Here is a 13,396-nt window from a genome sequence, read left to right as displayed (position 1 = left end):
ATAAAAAATGCTTGTATATTATTCCAAAAGCACATGAAAACCCAACTTTTAAAATAAATCCTTAAACAAAGTGATAATTCAAAACACAGTAGGAACATTATTTCATATTATAGAGAGCAGAAAAAAACAGTCTTGAATCTAAATACAGGTCTGAATTCAATGGAAAACTGCCACGCTCAATATTGTCCCTGCTGCTTTAACTGAATTTTAACAAGTCACAGGCATTCCTTGCCTCCGTTTTCCACACCTATCAGCAAACACTGTACATCGAAGCAAGTGACTTAAGACAGAGACTGTCATAGCATATGGGCTCTATACCGCTGATATGCAATCACTGTCTTTCATTGAAATGGGTTTCAGCAGCAGACAAACAGCTAAGAGATCAGTTTTGTTTCAAAAATGTAAATTCCAGGAAATAAATCTTGTAAAAAAAAGGGGAAGCTCTGCAAGTTTTGACTTGGAATGTTTAGTTGCTTGATTTCAGCACCAAGACTGTGTAGACAGAAGGACTGGCTGCTGGTAGTTCATTATGTTTTCATATAATAGGAGAGGAGAAGAAAACAATCTACAGTGCAACAGCATCCACTGAACACTCTAGGAGATAGAGAAAATAAGCTCCCAAACTCCCAGCTTATTTGGAGAATTGGCCCTAGAGAAAAGCATTGTTTCTACTGGAATGGCCAATCAGGGACTGATACACCAGACAGAAGAATATTGCAAGTCAATGAAAACTCAAGTGAATAAAAGGGAATCCCTATGTCTTCATCAAGATTTTTTTAAAAATCATTACCAAAAATCAGACTGCCTAATCTTCATACACCTAAGTAACTAGAAGGTATTTCAAAAGTACAGAGAAACCAGAGATTTCCCACTGGGGAAAAAATGCTGTTCAGTTTGATGCTTAAAGAAAGAGCCTAAGTTTCCCTACATATTTTTCAAAAATATCCGTGGGTGACTGAGGAATTTGGAAAGTTACTTTGCTAATTAAAGAAGAGCAATGGTACATTCAGTGAAATTGAAATGCAGCCAGTACCAAATAAAATGAACTTAAGAAAATATCTTAGTTCTGCATAGTTAAGCTATAGAACTCACTGCCACAAGAAATCACTGATGCCAAAAGCTTAGGACTCTAAGTAGGACTTCACATTTATATGAAAAATTAAGACATTCATAGTTATACTAGGTAGTAAGGAAAAAAAGCTTTAAAAGTTTATAAGCCTTCATGAGTCAGGAAACAAGCAAATTTTTTTTGAGAATTAGGAAGAAGCCTTCCATGTGGGCAAGTTATTCCATAATTGCCCACCTTGGGGTTTCTTGTACTTCTCTCTGAAGCATCTGGTACTGGCTATTAGCCAGGGCAGATGGATGACAGGCCTGATTCATAATGGTAATTCTTACTTTAAAATATAGTGTAATCCTTTTTAATTTGTTGAGAATGTTATAAACAAAGGATGCGGAAACCTGTATCTCAGATGTTTTACCTGTAAGAATGAAGTGCTACTGGTTAATCTCAGTCCTCCAAGGCAGTATTAGTAATGTATATATTAGCTATCCCTTTGGTCAGGGTTAATTACCTTACCAGTATTATCCAGTAATATCAATCTCAGCAATCTAATGTTACTTTGTAGCCTTGCATTATGATTTTGCCATTGCTAATAACAGGCTTTGGAAGACCACAGGCTTTGTAAGTTTGCAAGTCCTCAGGACTACGACTTGCTAGGCTTGCTCTTTTTGAACTCTTTCTAACCTACCTGCGGCTTTGCTTTACTTGATTTAGCTGTAACAGCAACAGGCTTGGCACTGGAGACCACATGGCTATAAACAACTCACCAATGTTTAAAGAAGTTAAAGAATTGCAGACCTGGAAATGGACAAAACTGGTGTTAGGGCTAACAAAGACAAGAAATATAGTAGTATGAAATAATATCTAAACCACATAAAGTGTAGCATATATAGTAAATTCTGATATATTGTGGAACTGCAGAACAATGAATAGTGAGCAAAAGTGTAAAAGAAACAAAAATGACCCCTAGCAGATTCTGGGCAGAGGAAGAAGAAAACATAAACATGAACTTCATCTACCTCCCAGTAAAGGACCCCACATACTGGTGACTCACCACAGCATTATCCATTACACACCAGAATGAAACCACTGATGTTAGGACTCAAAGGAGCAGAAGAAGGGTGAGCATAACAGCAGAAAAAAGTGGTAGAAAATAAGAAGTGTGCATATAGCAATTTTAACTGTATTATTCCGCCTAGTCTTCTTTTTTCTGTAATAATGAGGTAACAACGATTCTTCGATTAGACGGTCAAGATTTCCTTCAATAAATTTGTAGTTTTATATATATGGCAGTAATTTATTGTGCAATATATATACACAACATATAATCACAGTGTGTACACACACATTTTTTTTTATATAAAATATGTCATGGCCCATGTGTGTCTCCTCTTTGCTCATGAAAGAAGATTTTGACCATGACACAGTGTCTTCATACCCTTTGCATATCAGTCCTGAAGAGTATTTTTCAAAGCCATCATGAGGGAGGGAGGAGAAGGAGAAAGAAAAAATGAGGGGGAGGGGAGAAAGACAGGGAGCAAGAAATGTGTACTAGCCCATCACATAATTTTCCCAGCCTCCTTAAGCTGTCATTTTCTTTCTCATAGTTTCCAAATATTAATGTTACATGGGAGGAGAGCTAATATGCATTTATCTGAGAATGTAACATGATACATTTACAGATTTTTACTCTTGCTGTTCTCTGGAGGCATAAAAATAAAAATCCCTTACAGCATTTCCCCAAAGTTAATGAGTGTTGAACTGACAAGCCACTGACATAATTGACAAGTCTTATTTTAGGTGTCTCTCTCACCTAACAGTGTTTCCTTTTGCTTCAAAATTCAGAAACTGGGGTTATGATCAATGCTTTCCACTTAGTTATATTTATAATCTCTTGCAGCTTTTCCAAGACTATTAGTACCATACTTCTCTTTTATCTTAACAATTTCAGTCTCCTACACTACCACTGACATTAACAAATCTTAGTAATAGTTCACTTTATTTACTCAGAGTCTCAAATACAGTGAAAGTCACATTTTGCTAAATGCAATGAGTCCTGAAAAGAAAGTCTCTGCTGAAAAGCAGGAATGCTTAATGGAGAAGAAAAGAGGAGCACAGGAAGGAAAAACATAGATTAGAAAAAGTTCAATAAAAAGGATGAGATTGCAGTAGGAGAAAGAACAGTTTCAAGTTTAGGCTGAATACCTTCCTAGAAAAACAGGATCTTCCCTGTCTCTGATACAGAATGTTTGGGCACTATCAGGTAAGTCACCCAAACTGACCCTTTCACAGCTGAGCACTTACTACATGTTCTTTCCCTCATTTTTTGAGTGCCTGCCTTGTGATTCCAGGTCTGCTCAGTGCAATAGCCAAGCATTTCCAGTTGGAACTGAATTGTGCTTTGAACATATAATAGGCTATAGAATGCAGAGAGCTCTTAAAAACTGGATCACAGAAGCATCATAATGGACACCTACAAGTACGTGGAACTCTTAACCTTAATCTCTGTGAATAGGCTCTCCATCAGTCAACTGGAAGTAATAATGGAAACTCTTCACATTATGATACTAAATGCATTACCATTTATGATGCATTTAGATGCGTTTGTAATGATTACAAAGGGAGAGGAAAAAAAAATCCATAACTGTCTTCACAGCAGGAGGTAGAATAGCATGCAGTATATAAGGCATGTAGCACACACGGAAAAACAGAATAAAAAACAAATATTGAGTATTTGTTCAAAAAGTGAGCACAATTCATACAGTAGACTAACAGATACGGAGATCTTATGGCAAGGAAGTTAGGTAACCAAGTCAAAACAGTAACATGGTATATGATTCATAAGGGGAAAATTAAGTTTTAATTGTAAACTACAAAAACTTTTTAAACTCTGGAGTATCTTTAATATCTTGCTTTTTTTAAGTCAGTTGAAAAATAGAAAATGCTTCCTGTAACATCAGCTGAAATCTCTGGGTTGGACTTGTCAGAGCCACCACACAGACCTCAAGCACTTGAGCTTGTGGAATAAGTAATAGTAGCAGTTTCCTATCCTCTCTGCAGGCCTGCAAATTCCTTCTTCTCAGGGGCTTCACAGGTATTTTACAGGATTCTCCCTGATGGTTTGTTTTTTTCCTTAAAAAAAGAACCAAACAAACCCAACTCCAAAACAACAACAAACCACCAAACAACTCTTTATGCTCATGGTCAATGTCCTACCCAAGTCAGACTAGGTTCTACTCTCACAGCTCACTCTTTGTCTCCTTCTATCTTACCAACCACAACTCATACTTCGTCTCCTCATCATATCAGTTTGTCCATGTTACTCCATTCAGGTTCCTCTCCCCACTTTCTTTGCCCAATCAGTACTGAATAACTGAAGAGACCTTTAGCTTCTTCCCTACTGTAATGGGGATGTTGCACCATTTTTCCCAGCTAGACATTTTCCCCCTATCACATTTCTCTCAAGGATGGAAGTCACAGCTTCCCCCATCCCAACCAGGCACAACCTCCCTCTTGTACACAGCTATTTCATCTGCCAGCTTCCAATGTCTTCACTCCCCTTCCTTTACTTTATAGGTTCTTTTCCCCACTAAAACAAAACAAAACAAAACAAACCTAGCAGATATTTTCCTCATTTTCAGTGCTTCACTGTACTTCAATCAAAGCAGAAGGTGACTGCATGGCTCTACATGCATAATCCAGTCCTGTAACAGAGATGTCAGGAAATGAGTCATATACAGTCCTTCTGTTCAGCAATAAACATGTGGTTTGGACAACAGTAGGAGCTATAAAAGGATTAAGCATGCTGAAGATCATAGCTGTAAAACTCTTAGAAGTTTATTTGGCCAAATCTGGGCTCTTTTTAATATGAATTTTGCAGCAGATACCCCCTGTTATAAAGGCTACCCTTCTTCCAAATTTTACATCTTTACCCAAAACATGGATGCAGTAGAGCGTCTGAAAGAAAGGTGCTTTTGAATTATTTAACATTGCACAATAGCTTACTTTTCCCAAACTTGCTTCTAGAAATTGACAAAATATTCTAATGATAAACCCAACCTCTGAGTCCAGAGTTGCCTGATGAGTATTGCATCTTGTCACAATACTTAACACTTTAAATACGGTTATCAGAAAAATAATAAAATTAACAGAAACTGGGTTACCAGAAATCTTAGGTGCTAAGCCTTAAATCTATATTCTGCAATCTCTGCTCATTTTAGGAGTATTTCTGCACACAAGGAAAGCAATTGTACATGCATTATATGATATGACTATGTGAATATATGACTCCCAGGTAAACGGTTAAAAACCCCAGTATGCACACACTCATCCTTAATGGCATGAAAAAGCTTTTCAGTTGACATTTACATAATTTTGCTGCCAGAGTTACCAGGATATATTTACATATATAGTTTTCATTTAATATATGTCATATACTTATCCCATTGTAGAGACACATCATAAGCTAGAGTTATCTAAACTGATGTGAAGCAAAACTGACACAATGCCAACCAAATTCGCAGAATGACAATTCAGTCTGTCATTGAATCACCCCTCAGGCAAAGGCCTGAGTAAGAAAGATATTGCTGTGTCCCTTGAAGGTCAATAAGCATAGGTTCAGCTAGACCTCAGGAAGAGAAGAAAATACAAGGAGTATTTTTCAGTAACTGTTGAGCTCTGGGGCTGTGCATGGAAATTTTGACTTGAACATGAGATTTAGTCCTTGATCTAATGGGTAACTATTCAAGTCTTAAAGCTTTGTTTGAAAGTACATATACGTTTTCAGGCATAATAATGTGTGGTATAGATAATTATTGAAATATCCTTTCATAAATTTCCAAGCACCTTGCCTTAGGATAGGAACAAAATGTGGAATATACTTCAGCAGTGTGTTTAACCTACTCTACTTTTTGCCTCATCTATGTACTAACAGGACATCCCCTCTAGCTGAAGAGCCATTCTTATGGAGGGCAATCTTACAAAAGAATCAGTTACCTGGTGTTTGAGACTAATATTCCTGGATATCAAGGCATGGGTTTAGATGTCCATCACATTGTCATATCACATGAAGAGCTAGGACATAGCTGGAAAGAGTAGTGTCAGTGCATCTCATTGCTACTGTAAGCTGAATATCCATCCAACATGCACTAAAGAGTATCTGCATTCTTTTATAGAATCATAGAATCATAGAATCATCTAGGTTGGAAAAGACCTTTAAGATCATCCAGTCCAACCATTAACCTACACTACCAAGCCCACTCTAGACTAATCAAGGGTAGACCAGACTAAACCATATCCCGAAGTGCCACATCTACCCGTTTTTTAAACGCCTCCAGGGATGGGGACTCTACCACCTCTCTGGGCAGCCTGTTCCAATGCCTGACCACCCTTTCCGTAAAGAAATTTTTCCTAATTTCCAGTCTAAACCTCCCCTGGCGCAGCTTAAGCCCATTTCCTCTTGTCCTATCGCTAGCTACTTGGGAGAAGAGACCAACACCCACCTCACTACAACCTCCTTTCAGGTAGTTGTAGAGAGCGATAAGGTCTCCCCTCAGCCTCCTCTTTTCCAGGCTAAACAACCCCAGTTCCCTCAGCCGCTCCTCATAAGACTTGTTCTCCAGACCCTTCACCAGCTTCGTTGCCCGCCTCTGAACATGCTCCAGCACCTCAATGTCTTTCTTGTAGTGAGGGGCCCAAAACTGGACACAGTATTCCAGGTGCGGCCTCACCAGTGCCGAGTACAGGGGGACAATCACCTCCCTGCTCCTGCTGGCCACAGCATTCCTGATACAAGCCAGGATGCTGTTGGCCTTCTTGGCCACCTGGGCACACTGCTGGCTCATGTTCAGCCGGCTATCTACTAACACCCCCAGGTCCTTTTCGGCCAGGCAGCTTTCCAGCCACTCCTCCCCAAGCCTGTAGCGTTGCATGGGGTTGTTGTGACCGAAGTGCAGGACCCGGCACTTGGCCTTGTTGAACCTCATACAGTTGGCCACGGCCCATCGATCCAGTCTGTCCAGGTCCCTCTGCAGGGCCATCCTACCCTCGAGCAGATCGACACTCCCACCCAATTTGGTGTAATCTGCAAACTTACTGAGGGTGCACTCGATCCCCTCATCCAGATCATTGATAAAGATATTGAACAAGACTGGCCCTAAAACAGAGCCCTGGGGAACACCGCTCGTGACCGGCCGCCAACTGGACTTAACACCATTTATCACTACTCTCTGGGCTTGGCCACCCAACCAGTTCTTTACCCAGCGAAGAGTATGCCTGTCTAAGCCGTGAGCTGCCAGCTTCCCGAGGAGGATATTATGCGAGACGGTGTCAAAAGCTTTGCTAAAGTCGAGGTAGATGACATCCACAGCCTTTCCATCATCTACCAGGCGGGTCACCAGGTCATAGAAGGAGATCATAGAAGGAGATCAGGTTGGTCAAGCAGGACCTGCCTTTTGTGAACCCATGCTGGCTGGGCCTGATCCCCTGGTTGACCTGTACTTGCCTTATGTGATGTATCTCAGTTTTTGCTTACCTCAGAAGGTACTCAGGACCTATGTAGGTGTACTGTTTGGTATATTGGAGCATGGAGTAGCACAAACCTGGCAAATTAGTATGAAGGGAGACACCAGTGGTACTAACCTACCAGAAGACTTGTTTCCTTGGCCGCAGCACAGTTCTACTATTTCACACTTACCTCAGATCCTTGGCCCTCAACAAGGCTAATTCACAACAGAGATTGCAGCACTAAGCTGTAATTACATGGGAGACTAATACTCTGCCTGAGGTGCAAGGCAGTGACCAAAGGAGCAGATTGCTCTAACTCTGAAGGTGGAGGTCTGCCTGACTTCCCTGCGTGCTCTACATTTGCTCTACCTCAAGCATGTACATAACTACTGATTGCTGCCAATGTCTATTTTTTTATTTTCCAACTGTGAGAAAAATTATTTAGGATCTCAGTGTCTTTGAGACAATTTGCAAGACTTAAGAGGGGGAGAGATGAAGGGTGCTACTATGCTTGGAGTTGCTTATGGCTCAGTCAACCAGCACTTCAGTCTGCTGACAATTATAGAACTACTAAATAGTGATGGCTCTATTAACTGGAAATCTGATGCACTCTATCCCTTCTTTTCCACTTCTCTGGTTTTCACCAGAAAGAGTTTTCTAAAATACTAAGATAAAGTTTATCATGTTACATCTTCACAGACAGGCTAGAAAAGCTATCACTCTGCCCATCATGAGATGCCGTGGACTACCAGTAGCTGAAACCTGAAGTACCTATTGAGAGTAATAGATTGGAGGAAGATACATGCTGGCTGTCAGAAAAAAAATTGTCTGATCTTTGCTACTGGAAGCCTGGTTCAAATCCAGTCTTGGATCACATGAGCGTAATAATGTGCAAATAGCTGAAAGCTTTTTTTTTTTTTTTTTTAATCTTTTCTTAAAAAGGATACGAACACAGCCACAGAAGGGAGCAGTAAGTAATAAAAGATAAAATGGTCTGGGTGAGTAGTCACTAATTACTTGGAGATGGTGGCTTCCAGCACTAGGTATGACAAATAAAATGAGCGATACAGAGCAATAGACTAGACAAATCAGCCAGTTACAAGATAAGGGACTTCCAGTGGGAGATGAAAACCATAGACCACTGCAGTAGTGCTCCCCTTTTGTCTAACATCTCAGAGCTCTGTGACAGTGGGTAGTTAGAATAGATGAAAATTTCTTCTAAGAGAAAACTGTCTGTTTAAAGAGATAGTGTGCTAATGTAATATAAATACTCTTGAAGCATATTCATCACACTGTGCAGAAGTGAAAGAGAAAGGCAGAAAGCATGTTTTTACAAATTGGTAATAAGACATACAGTGTTATCAAACAATAATACATTGCAACAGAGCTCTAAATGGGACAGTTATTGTAAAAGCCTTCAGACAGTTAAAAGAAATAAAACATAATTGAATTTAAATTACAGAAATCAGTGATATAAAAATATCAGCAAACCCCATAAAGATACCCATTCATGAAGTTCTTTAACACCAAAGACAAAGAAATAAAACTGTTTTGAGATTAAAATGTGAAATAAGGGAAAGAGTCAAAGTGGAGAGCTGTAAAAAGTGGGATGGAATACCAGGTGCTGCCCTGCTGGATTACACAAGTATGAATCATCAGAGAAAAGGCAGGCACTAGAAGGGGACAAGGAAAGGAGTGCTGTGAAATCATCTACAGCAATTCTATGAAGACCAGTCCTGGATTAAATCTTGACATAAGTGATGAGCTAGTCAAAGTATTTAGGAAAGCATTAGTGATGTTGAGTCTTCTGGTAACTATAAGAAGACTAATTCTGTATGTCCTGAAGTTAAAAGTCCTAGAAAATGGCAAAATCTGGGAGTTCTCTGAATGATAGAAAATAGACAGAATTGAAGGAGGATTTCTGCAAAGAGGACATCTAACAGGGTACACTATTCTCTTGAGCAGGTTGTATGATGGATTTGTATGTGCAAAACCCACTGTCATCCAGTATTTAAGACAGCACTGGTAATAGGAAAAAAGATCAGACGACAATTAATTTGAAATCCAAGTCAGAAAGTGAAATAAAAGTGTGGTCTACTTGGGGGGGGGGGCGGGGAGGGGCAGAGGGGAGACATAGATGGACATGACATTTTGCCTCAGAAAGTCATTTCAGCCTGAGACTTCTAAGTGACAAAGAATGACAGAAAGCTGTGTGAGAGAGTGGACAGCTAAGAATATGAAAGCCTATCAAAAGGTACGTTCAGCTGACTGCGAGAATTGTGAAAATTAAAATGAGATCATGAGTTTGAATCTGGTCAGCTCAGGGTTGTAGTATGGCACTTGAACACCCCACATAAAGTGCACTGGGTACATCATTTGTGTGGCTTGTTGCCCATCATAAATAACTTTTTTTTTTTTAGCGGGGGGATGAATATGGTCAGTCTAACTACTTGAGCTTCATTTAAACATAGAATTACATTGTATTGGACTGACATTGTCACTGTGGAAAAGGAATCAAATTTGCTCTGTACTTTTGAAAACAAACCAAGTTTTACCAGCAGGTCCCAGGGTTTGCCATCCTATATACTGAGAGAATAGGCAGCCAGTCTGGAGTTACCTAACAGTATTTTCCCTAAATTTTTAAGCCTCAGTGAACAAGAGCAGTCTCTTCATAGCCATTCAATACACCTGTGATTCTGGGGAATATAAACACAGAGCAGCAGTATGTGAAGCTAATACCAAATCAGCACAGCTTGCTAATTTTGCTAGGAAAGCACTAATTGATACTCTTTATGTTGGCAATTTGTCTCCTGGGATAAGATTCTTCTTTTAAACCTTCTTGATGCTAGATCAACATTTAAAGGGTTTGGGGTTTTTTTTTGTTTGGTTTGGTTTTAGTTTGTTTGTGGGTTTGGGGTGGGGGGTGTTGGATTTTTTCTTTGTTGGGTGTGTGCATGTGTTTTTTTTCCCCTCCTCTGACATTTCAAAGCCTTGGAGTTAGACCTCTAGTTGCTTAAGCAGTTTAATTTCATTTTGTTATAGCCATACACATCCCTAGAGCAAGGAGGGAGTTTTGGTAATTTCTTATTCACCAAACCTCTATATACTTTTATATGTATGACAGTAGAGAGGATAAAAAAGTAGAAAAGGCATACACTGCCATGTTTCAATAACATCCACTGCTAGATAATGAAGATGGGAGCAATGAAGAAACTTGGAGAAGCAGAGATTGCCTTTTAACTGAATAATTGTTACAGAATGTCTTGTACCAGTTTCTGAATCACTTCATATTGGCCACAGTCAAATATTAGGACACCAGACTCTGTGGACTGCTGATATGTGAATTCCAGCAGAAATACCCCTAACACAAATGACCCACACACTCAACAGCAGTGCAGAACAGTTAAATTTCTGGCACATCTGATGAGTCAGTTTGGTGCTATTTTAAAAGGTCCAAGAACCTTCACTGACTTAGTGCTAAGACACCATAGACTATCTTAACACCATCAGTCATAGACAGAAGAGCAGACTTATTAACTGCACAAATCATGCATCTGCTGGCTTTTCTAATATATTGACTGGTATCCTACAGCTGCATGTGAAGGAGGACAAACAATACAATAGATTTTGATAAATCTTGAATTTGCTATACAAAAAACATTTGCCAAATTGTCCTCCTACAGTCTAATCACCAATGTCTGGCCTTACAGCAAGATTTTCTCTGTTGTATGCAGCCTAAGAAAGAGTTCTGTACCTGGAAGGGATGGGGCTTTTCTCTTCAATCCTAGTTCCCCAGCAAGAAGTCCTTCAATTTAGCCTGAGGAGGTTACTACAATCAAGAAGCCATACAGGGAAATTGCATTTATACCCCACGCTGGAACAGGAAATTGTAATCTTTTTTTTTCTCCTCTCTCTTTTTTTTTTTTTTTTTTTAAAATGGGATTGTTCTCCAACTGTTCCCTGATTACTAAGAACACAATAAGGGCAGTGGGATACTTGGAATAATAGAAAAAAAGTTTCCTCTCTTCTTGATATACTGAAAACATGGTCCAAATTCCTAATAAAAGTTTATCCTCCTTGCATTTAAAAAAGGGGAACATGATTTGACTGTTGTACCAAAAAAAAAAAATATTCTGTGTACCTGAATTCTTACAAACTTTTATGCTCCTGGGATGGACTTCAAAGACTTTATTCCTTCTCCTCCTTCTTGCATGAATACATGTATTACAAGGCAGAATAATATTACTCATCCTTTTTCCTATGTCCAGAAGGCATACTGAGAGAGGTAGTAGATCTGCAGTTCTTCATACAGGACACATGAAAGAATGGAGTTTTTCAGACAGTCATAGCTGGTAAGGAAATATACAGAGGTAGACATTAGTTAAGACAAATGACAGATCTATAAAAAAATGGAGAGAAGGATTTAGAAACAAAGCCACATTTGTGTATGTTTTAAAATTAAAGAGGGGTAGGATAAGGTGAAGTAAGCAGAAAGACAAATGGCAACAAATGAATGAAGTTCAGAATTAATGTCACAGTGGGACAAGTGCAAGATTGGAGAAGGGCTGGATGGGGTCAATGTAGAGGATTTTTCTAGGAGGCAGAAATATTGCTCTCCTCCAAACTGCTCTTTGTTAAGAAATACCTTCATTTTAAAATTCTTAAAAGGAATAGAAGAAGAAAAGGTGTCTTTGTCCCCTACCAGCCTCCTTACTTCTTCAGCAAAATGTTTCCTTCCAGCAAAAGATGCCCTTTATTTCACTTTAAAATACAATAATTTTTCAGGCAGAAGGGCTAGGTATGTCAGTTATTACTCATTGTGTTACCATTCATGTTCCTGTCTTGCCAGTATCTATTGATCAACAGAATACTGCTTTTGGTAGTAATGTATATTTTGAGTCATCATCTGAACTTCTGGTGTTACTTCCCAAGAAATTGTCACCATACCTGTGAAAAGCAAATCCGTTTTGTACATGAAGTCAGACCAACACACTGTTCATGCATAAGATTTACAGTGAGCATTATACAGTATTGAGCTGTAAGCTCAATGCATCCAGGACTTGCTGGGGGTATGCAGATCCATTGTAGCAGGTCTGATGCAGGTTACATTGAATTGATGGCTTTTGGAGTTTTCTCTATTTGCAGTTCTAAACACAGTTCCTCTACATCAGAAAAGCTGTTAAAAAGGAATAAGACAGACTTCTAGCATAGCCAAACCCATGGAATTTGAGTTATGTCTGTTATAGAAGAAGAAAATTCAAATTAAAATTTTAGCATAGTTTGGTATCAGGGCTGTGACTGTATGTATTTAGTGTATCAGTTCCCTACATGGTTCACGAACTCCCCAGTTAGTCCTTGTATAGATGAGGCATTAGCCTGACATGAGACAATGGACGGACAACTCCCAGCCCTGGTCACACCAAAGCCTTTGTTTCATTATTACTGGAGATCTCCTGGTCTAGGCAATCCCTACTATGCATAGCCTGGCTCTGTTTGTATGCTTATATGTGTTGACTAACATACAAGGTAGAAATTCTAGTAGTCACGGTAACTCCCCTAGGCAAGCCCTGTGCAGGACTGACCAAATGGTACAGGAAGGTACTTGTAAATATCATAGAATCATAGAATCATTTAGGTTGGAAAAGAGCTTTAAGATCATCAAGTCCAAACATTAACCTAACATTATCAAGTCCACCACTAAACCAATTAAAGGTAGAGTAGTAATTTCACATTTCCTGGCTTGGTGGCTGGATTATTTCTTAATGAAAGTAAAAACTAGGAATCATTAAGGTTGGAAAGGACCTTTAAGATCATCAGTCCAACCATCAA

The sequence above is a fragment of the Pelecanus crispus genome, chromosome 6 (assembly GCF_030463565.1).
Source record: "Pelecanus crispus isolate bPelCri1 chromosome 6, bPelCri1.pri, whole genome shotgun sequence".
NCBI classification, from domain to species: Eukaryota; Metazoa; Chordata; class Aves; order Pelecaniformes; family Pelecanidae; genus Pelecanus; species Pelecanus crispus.
The sequence above is the reverse complement of the archived record's forward strand: the minus strand, read 5'-3'. Positions refer to the sequence as shown.